The sequence below is a fragment of the Pygocentrus nattereri genome, chromosome 14 (genome assembly GCF_015220715.1).
Source record: "Pygocentrus nattereri isolate fPygNat1 chromosome 14, fPygNat1.pri, whole genome shotgun sequence".
Lineage (NCBI taxonomy): Eukaryota > Metazoa > Chordata > Actinopteri > Characiformes > Serrasalmidae > Pygocentrus > Pygocentrus nattereri.
Genome location: NC_051224.1, coordinates 16,513,464 through 16,523,295, shown reverse-complemented (window position 1 = coordinate 16,523,295; position 9,832 = coordinate 16,513,464).

Below are 9,832 nucleotides of genomic sequence, written 5' to 3'. Positions count from 1 at the left end.
TATATACCCAAACATCACAACAGCTCGCTAACCAGTAATCAACCAGCAGCAAAAGATCCAGCATCATGCTAAAAATGACATGATGGCAAAGTGACGAGAAGACTAAACCACAATCAAGCTGAGTGCGGAGGGGAAAAATGGAGGACTTTTGTCAGGAGAGCGAGTGAGTGGAAGAGGTGGCGTAAATAACAGGGTAGGACAGCTCTGCGCTGATAGGGGTTTGGATGAAGGAGAAAACGTAAAGGAGGGCGCTTTGCTGAAGCAGTGAAGATGGTGTCGCGTGTAAAGAATAGTGAGGTGAGTGAGTATAGGAACTGCAGTTTGATCAGAAAATCTAGAAATTTCTGGTGAGTTATTGGCTAGGGAAAAGTGGATACAAAGAATAGCCCACTCCAAAAACATCTGGACCCTCACACACGCACATACATTCCTGAATACAAAGCTTTTCGAAATAGTTGGACATGTGGTAAGGAAAAAAGGCTTTCACCTTCACATTGAGCTTCTTTAAAGGGGCCACATCATGCAAAAACAACTTTTCCTCATTTTTGGGGGTAGTTTTAACATTTTAAAGAACACACTCTTCACAACGCAGCTGCAGAAACAGTCCAAACAGTCCTTATATGGACATATGTTAAGCTCTAAAAAATGGGGAACTTCATGAAATGGGTTTCTATAGCCAAGCACACAAGCCTAAGATAGATTGGTGTAAAACACGCTGCCACTCCATTCACTTCTGACAGTCTGATGGGTGAATCTGGATTTGGCAGATGCATGGAGAATACTACTGTTAGCACTATGCATTCTCTTAGGTAAGGTTTGGTGGATGAGGGATAATGAGCAAGGGTTTTTTCAGGGTTTTGCTAGGCCCCTATGTTCCAGTGAAGGGTAATGTTAATGATACAGCATAAATACAAGACATTTTAGACAATGATATGCTTCTAACTTTGTGTCTATTTCACCACGAGTGTGTCTCTGTGCACAAAGTGAGTTCCATAAAGGCATTGTTGATGAGTGGAGGTTGATGATTTGCCTGCATCGAGAACTTTTGGATGAACTGAAACATTGATTGTGTGCTAGACTTTCTTATCCAGCATCAATGTCGGACCTCACAAACAGTCTTTGGACTGAATGGGCATAAATTCCCATAGACACGCTCCACAGACACGCTCTGACTTCTCCCTCAGGGTCGCGGGGGGTGGGGGGGGGGCGGGGGGGGGGGGGGTTGGGGGGTGCTGGAGCCTGTCCCAGTGGTCATTGGGCTGAAGGCAGGATACACTCTGGACAGGTCGCCAGTCCATTGCTGGGTAAATTAATTGTGACTCGCATTATTTTCAAGATGAGATTTATAAAGAACCATCACTGAAAGATTCTTTGTGGAACCAAATGTGGTTCTTTTGTTGCATTGCTCTAAGGAAACCCTTTTGGCACCTTTATTTTTAAAAGTTCAGTGCTCTTATACAACACGATCCACATGGATCACGCTCTCTCAAAAATGCCCACAGCCAAAAACTCCATTATCACTCTCCAGCACACACACACACACGACCACACACACTCGTCAAGAGGATGGCAGACGCTTCTTGCCATTGTTCATTGTGACAGGGATCCTTTCAATACATAAAAAAACAGCATGAGTGTCCTCTTCAAAAATGCCATGGCAACCCACTCAGCCCACCCTGCCTCATTTCTGTCTGCTTTTGTATCATTCTCTCTCTCTCTACAGTATAATAAATCTAGAGAGAGTTACATTATGGAAAGTTGCACCAGTCCTGGACCCAAGGTCCAATTTCTGAGACAGAAATCAGCATAAACGGCAAGCAGTCATTATGCCTCCAAGGGAGGCAAAGGAGAGGGGGGAAAAAGCAAACAGCAAAAGAAGCAAAGCCAATCTCGACCTGCTTTGTTCTTCCACTGTTTTCTATTCCAAATGGCGTTTGACATTTCCCTGTGGGTTTCCGTCCTGGTAATAAAGCGTCCGTGCCTAATCTGAGCCAGCCCTGGACTTAAAGAGCCAGAGTGCAAATGACTTCAGATTGAGGGCAATTCCTCCACTCTTTTTTTTAATGAAAAAGGGGGCTAGCACTAATGAATTATGGATCAGGGTTGGTTTCACTATGTTATGTTGGCAGCCTTGTCCAGCTTTGGTAAAGGCTTTACACAGTCAGGAAAGTGCTAAAGAGGAGCTTAACATGCCAGCGGTAGTTTGTTTAGACTAATTTTGCTGTACATTAATAGAAAAGACAATAAAACTTAAAGATTAAGAGAAGGAAAGTCACCAATTATCTCACAGTCTAATGTGGTATTTGCTGATTGTGTGGCTGGACACCTAAGGGAGAAACACACACATAAAGCAGCTGTAACAATTCTACCTTTCTCCCTTTTACCACAGATTTATGGAGAAGAGCCTGCAGTTTAGCATCTCTATAGTCCATTCATTCTGCCTCTTTTTACTTCTGCCTCTCCCTCACAGTGTGTGTGTGTGTGTGTGTGTGCGCGCATGTGAGTGAAAGAAATTGTTACTGTCTCTGTTTCACTCTCTCTCTAGTTACAACACCACAGGTTTGGTTGCCTATTTCTCTTCAATGCCTACAACTAATGCCTGGATTCATTCAATTCCATCAGCAACACACTTCATTTGATTCAATGAAGCATTGACTGGTTCAGGGGTTGGCAGTATGCAGCTCTTTAACTTCCCAGCTGCAGCTCCACAGCAGAATGAAATTTTCAGGTAAAAATAAAATAATCCTCCTTTCAGTGAAATAAAGCTCTGCTGATCGTTCAACACTGTTTAACAATAAATTGCCTTAAACACTGGGATTGAATGTATAATGCTAATTCATCCTTTAACCCTAAAGGTTGGTGTGCAAACTGCTGGTCACCACAGTAACACAGACAATCTCGCCTAGCCTAGTAGCTAATGAAAAGGTAAAGAGAAAGATTTAAGACGAACATTGATAACTTGAAGATGAGCGAAGATGAACTTATTTGCATTTATTAGCACTTTGTTAGTCACAAAGCTGAAGTCAGCCTGTTCGAATTTGATTGCTACACCATTCAAAGTAGAACGGGAAAATATGAAGAAAAAGCTGGTGAATGAGAAGTCGACTTCAGCCTCATAAAAATCACACGTTGAGAGACATTTTACAAAAATTCTACTGTACTTTTTGGAAAAGGTTTCTTGCTAGATATGTGAGAAAAGTAGCTATAGCTAAGCTTTTGTTTAAGTTTTTGTTTATATTAAATGTGTTATATACTAGTACACAAGCACATACTGAGACACATTTACAGCCAAGAGGGTAAAATGGACATAAAATGTTGTGGCTCCCAATGTGGTTTAATTTTTGCTGAAAGGACAAAATGGCTCTTAACATTTAGGTTCCTGACCCCTGAACTAAGCAAACCAGGTTTGGGGTGGTAACCACAAACAATGAGCTTCCATGAGTAGAGCGTTGGAAATGGTTAGACAAAACACAGATACTGTCTAATTAAATAGCTTTTCTCAGCTGCCTAAAACTTTGTACAGTACTGTATGAAAATAATATTAAAATATAGTAATATGTCCCACATTTGTTATTTATATATGTAAGCATATGTACACTGTGTGCATAATTATTAGGCAAGTCTTATTTTTGAGGATTATTTTTATCAATCACCAACTACAGTGATCTCGGTTAATCCAAAATGTTAATAAACCTCAAACATGAATGTTTAAGAAAAATAAAGTGAGGTTTTGGCTTTCTTAGGAGAATATCTATATGTGCACATTTATTGGGCAACTATGATGGTGCAGAATTATTACGCAGCTAAATGAAAAACACACATTTTCCGATCTGTTCAAGTGAGAATTATAAAGAAACAACTCAAAGCTTTCCAATGAACATTTCTGAGAAATAAAATAAAAAATCAGTGACCAATATAGCCACCCTTCTTTTCAATAACAGTGATAAGCCTTCCATTCATGGAGTCTGTTAGTTTCTTGATCTGTTGACGATCAACTTTTTGTGCAGCAGCAACCACAGCCTCCCAGACACTGTTCAGAGAGGTGTACTGTTTTCCTTCACTGTAAATCTCCCGTTTAAGAATTGCCCACAAGTTCTCAGTTGGGTTCAGGCCAGGTGAGGAAGGGGGCCATGTCATAAGTTTTTCATCTTTAATGCCTTTACTGGCGAGCCATGCAGAGGAGTACTTGGATGCATGTGATGGAGCATTGTCCGGCATAAAAATCATTGTCTTTTTGAAAGATGCAGATTCTTCCTGGACCACTGCTTAAAGAAAGCGCCTTCAAAAAACTGGCAGTAGGCTTGGGAGTTGATTTTGAGCCCATCTTCAACCCGAAAAGGTCCAACCAGCTCATCTTTAATAATACCAGCCCATACCAGTACCCCATCTCCACCTTGCTGGTGTCTGACTCGAAGTGGAGCTCTGTCCCGTTACTGATCCAGCCACGGGCCCGTCCATCTGGTCCGTCAAGAGTCACTCTTTTTTAATCCGTCCATAAAACCTTTGAAAAATCTGTCTTCAGATTCTTCTTGGACCAGACACTTCAGCTTATGTGTCATGTTCAGTGGTGGTCGGGTTTCAGCCTTCCTTACCTTGGCCATGTCTCTGAGCGCTGAACATCTTGTACTTCTTGGTACTCCAGGTAGGTTGCAGTTCTGGAATATGACAGAACTGGAAGATAATGGGTTCCTGGTAGCTTCATGCTTGATTCTTCTCAAATCCTTGGCAGTTATTTTGTGTCTTTTTCTCTCAACACGTTTCTTGCGACCCTGTTGACTATTTGCAACAAAACATTTGATGGTTCTGTGATCACGCCCAATATCTTAGCAATTTCAAGAGTTCTGCATCCCTCTGAGAGACTTTTGGTCATTTTTAACTTTTCAGAGTCAGTTCAATCTCTTTTTTGGCCCATTTTGCCTAAAGAAAAAAGCTGCCTAATAATTATGCACACCTTGATATAGGGTGTTGACTTCCTTAGGCCACACCCTCCCTCATTACACAGATACACATCACCTGCTATGCTTAAATCCATTAAGCATTCAAGTTTATCCAGCTTGGAGTTAGAAAATATGCCTAAAAATGATAATATGGTCAAAATACTCAATTGCCTAATAATTGTGCACACAGTGTAATGAAAATAAGATGTTCCATGTATTATACACGTCAGAACTTATATGTAATAATGTCACATATGTATTATGTTGTAGCGTCAACACAGAAGATGGCGCATTCGGGCAAATGCCCTTTTGATTTAAATCAGGCACTTCAACAGAGGCCTGAACTGAAGCTCAGCCCTAGCCCAGCACTAGCCCAGCAACACTAATGAACACAACTACTTCAACAACACATCAACAGCAGCAACAATAAGTGTCTTGTTAACTGGGACTGTGGTTCATCAAAGTTAATTTAAGTCAAACTTTAATCCCACAAACGGGCAAATTTCACCTCCGTGTTTAACCCATCCGTGAAGTGAAACACCACATACACACCAGTGAATACACACACACTAGGGGGCAGTGAGCACACTTGGCCAGAGCGGTGGGCAGCCCTATCCACGGCCGGGGAGCAATTGGGGGTTAGGTGTCTTGCTCAAGGACACCTCAGTCATGGACTGTCGGCACTGGGGATTGAACCAACAACCTTCCGGTCACAGGGCCAGCACCATCTGCAATTTCCCCCTGGGATCAATAAAGGAATCTGAATCTGAATCTAACCTCCAGCCCCAAAGAACCACTTTGCATGGCCACACCCACTAAGCTCCCCAAAGCAGGGTGGCCCATGGCGGAAAACACGATATACACTGTATACGTGACAATACTTACATGTAATACTAACATATAACATGTTTCATATAGTTGCTTAAAATATGTATTATATGTATGTGAATATATGATTGTCTGAAGTCTTAAGTCTAAACAAGTCTAACTCTAAACCTAATCTTATCTTCACTAACCAAAAAATAAAGAAAAGAAACATGGATCTGTGTTTTTAAAAAATAATAATAACCTTAAAAATTCAGAAGCATTTATTTTTCCTCTGTGTTGGTTTGGTTTTCTCTAGCTTTCCTACAGAATCAGAACATTTTGTCTGGAAATCTGTGAAAACAAACACAGAATCACATACACACACGGTTCTTTTCTTTCTTCAGACACTGTCAGCACCATCATGAGTCTTGTCAATAACTCTGTTCCCACAAAAACCAGAATAAGAGACGAGTCGGAGCGATAAATATTTATTTGTTTGGAGGGGTGAGAGAGAGGGCCAGACCTGCTTTGGGTTACAATGAGTGCAATCAATACTCTCTAACACCGACACTTGCACACTGTCTCCCTCGCTGCCCATCCACACACACACACACACACAAGCACACACCTGTGTTTTTCCGCAAGGCAAATTGATATGATTATGTGCATGACTGTGCCTCTGAAGCTGAACGCTCTCAAACAAAAGAGATGCTGACATCTGCTTACCTCCACAGAAATCAAACATTACCCCTGCATTTGGCTGTGTCATAGAAAGAGAGAGAGAGAGAGAGAGAGAGAGAGAGAGAGAGAGAGAGAGAGAGAGAGAGAGAGAGAGAGAGAGAATGAGATTGGCTGCATGTTTTCATTTCATACCTAATTAGTTTTCATTTGAGTCTGTGTAATGAATCCTCCTAAACATGGATGGAAGCAACACGTCCTCCACGTGCTGTCGGTGGACCTGCTCCTCCAGTCTCATTCATTAGGAGAACACACTCACTCACCTTGCTCAGATTAGCCTCAGCATTCTGCAGACACGCAAATGATTGTGAGTGGCACTGGCAGAAGTGAAAGAGAGTGTGCATTGTTCTTTCCGTTTAGCTTTGATCATCTGATCCCACTGATCTCAGAAGAACTGCTAGTGTTTAAGGCTCTAAATGACCTTAAAGCACTGCTTATATCACAATGTGTGTCTGTTTATGTTCCTACATGTGATCTTAGATCTGCAGATATGGCCTGTAAAATTCTGTAAAATACAGAAAACAGAGAGACTCTCAGTTATTCTGCTTCTAAACTGTAGAACTCAATTCAACCTTTTATTAGACAGTCAAACTCAGTGCTCAGTTTTAAAGGTGATTTGTACATTACATAGAACGTTATTTGCTGCTATATTGAAGAGAGATAGTGGAGTAATGACACCCTGAGTCCCACCTCTACTGTGTGCTCCTCTGTTTTTTGTTTTCTAGCCAGTCCGGCCAAGTGTGCATGTTAGTCCTGTCCAGTGAAAATGTTGGCCCTCTGTACATTCTGCTTTGTCCTCCCCAGACAATGACTGCACTGTGCGTGCACCACTAAAGGTGGAATGGAAAAATTTGAACAAGAAGCTGAAGTGGCAGAATGTAGTCTTAACTGCTGCACTATTTAAGGTGGAATGGGAAAAAGCTGGTGAAAAAGAAGCTGATTTCAGGCTTCGTTGAGAGCTGAAATGCTCAGATGATGAAACGGATGAGGAGGTCGTTCCTGCTTAACAGGTAGGTAATATTAACTTGTTGTTTGCTGTTTCACAGAATAAATAATTTTGTGAATGTTTTTTATAGCAGCTGGTTTGCTCCCACTGAGGGGAGGGGTGTGTTTGTTTTGCTGTTGAGTTCAAATATCAACAATCTTTCTCCAGAATCTAACAACTCTTTTTTAAGAAACATCTGAAAATGTCTCCCTTTAACTTAGCATTTAAGTAAAACTCTACATCTCTTTGGTATTTATCTTTTAATTTCATCTGTGTCATGTCTGATTTCCAAGCAACAGATTAAATAATACTCATAATTTCTTCTATGTTCTGATATATGGCATCAAATTATTCTTTAGTATTCCATGCATATGTCCAAAGGGTTGTACGTACCTGTTCACATTCCTTATAAAATTAAGTGTATTAATAGGGAGTTTGTTCACCTTTAGCTGCAGTAACAGCCACTAAGCAGCACATTAGATGTTGGAACATTGCTGTGAGGATTTGATTGCATTCAGCCACAGAAGCATTCGCGAGGTCAGCTACTCAAGTCAAGGTTTATTTATATAGTGCTTTTTACAACAGGCTGTCTGCGATTCTGTCTGCATGTTACACAGGCATGTTGCAAAGTCAGCCTCTAGTGTTGACTGATTAGTTCTGAATAATTAATTCGCTCCAACTCATGCCAAAGGTATTAGATGGAGTGCCACCATTCCAGAGAACACAGTTCCTACAGCCCAGTGCTGGAGGGCTTTATACCCCCCATAGCATGATGCATGGAGCTGGGAATTGTCACCGCAGATGCACCTTAACCCCTTAAAAGCCCAGTCTTAGGCTTATTATTCAGCAACTACAGTGACTTCAATGCAAACTGACAGCTATTTTCGGGTTACAGAAGTGTGTAATAAAACTTGGGGCCTGCTGTTAGGCTCTGGCCAGTTATGGGGTTAAAGTAGCTAAATTCACTTAGCGGATTAGATGTCTGGATACTTCTAGATAAATACTACAACCACAATTCCAATGAAGTTGGGACGTTGTGTAAAACATAAATAAAAACAGAATACGGTGATTTGCAAAACCTTCTCAACCTATATTCAATTGAATACACTACAAAGACAAGATTTTTAATGTTAAAACAGATAAAATTTTTTTTGCACATATTCACTCATTTTGAATTTGATGCCTGTACACGTTCCAAAGAAGTTGGGACATGGTCAAGAAAAGACTGGGAAAGTTGAGGAATGCTCAAAAAACACCTGTTTGGAAAATTCCACAGGTGACCAGGTTAATTGGAAACAAATTGGTTTGAACATTAAATATCTTGTAGTGTATTCAATTGAATTTAGGTTGAAAAGGATTTGCAAATCATTGTATTCTGTTTTTATATATGTTTTACACAACGTCCCAACTTCATTGGAATTGGGGTTGTACATTGTATAGTCTATATATTATATATTGCCCATTTCTGAAAGAACCAAACTGTCTGTTCATGCAAGTATATTTGTAACATGAAAAATGATTCACGGGAGATGGAGATGGGGAGTGACGGAAGAAAAGAAGAGAGAGCGAGAGAGTACAAAGTGATAGACAGAGAGTAAAAGGAAAACTGTCTGCATTCAAACTTCTGTGAGTTCATTCCATCAATAACTTACAGGAAAAATAAATGAACTGTCCTTCAATATTTGCTGCACTAAGCTTTTCAGGAGCTTTAAAATACATTCCCCGTTCGTTTCACTACATGTTTCCAGGATTGCTTGCTTACTTATTATTCAGTAACTACAGGAACTACAATGCAAATTGGCTGAGCTATCCATTTGTTCATTCAGTCATTCATTTTCTAAGCCGCTTATCCTTCTAATTCACAGGGGGCGCTGAAGCCTCTCCCAACGATCATTGGACAGAAGGCAGGAAACATCCTGGACAGGTTGCCAGTGCATCACAGGGCACACGCACACACATAGGGGCAATTGAGTATCTTGAACTCGCCTGACTGCATGTGTTTGGACTGTGGAAGAAAACCAGAGCACCCAGAAGGTGCTTATTAGAAGTGTGTAATAAAAGTTTGGGCCTGCCAGTGGGTCATGGTGCTGATGTTAAAGTGAGACCTCAGCCAAAAATACAATTCATACAATTTTATTCTTACCTAAACTGATCATTAGTAGCAGTCACCTTACAGTCACAATATCATCTACATGTTTTGTCCATTTTTATAACAGTATGTCAGAAAAAACATACGCAAGTCTGTTTGAGATTACATCGTGATTTAACAGTGTGAGCCAAGGAGGAGTTAGAGGTGTGTATAATGCAAAGTTGATTGGTTGTCAGCTTCTTTTACTTGCTAGTTATATTAGTTTAGCACTGGAGT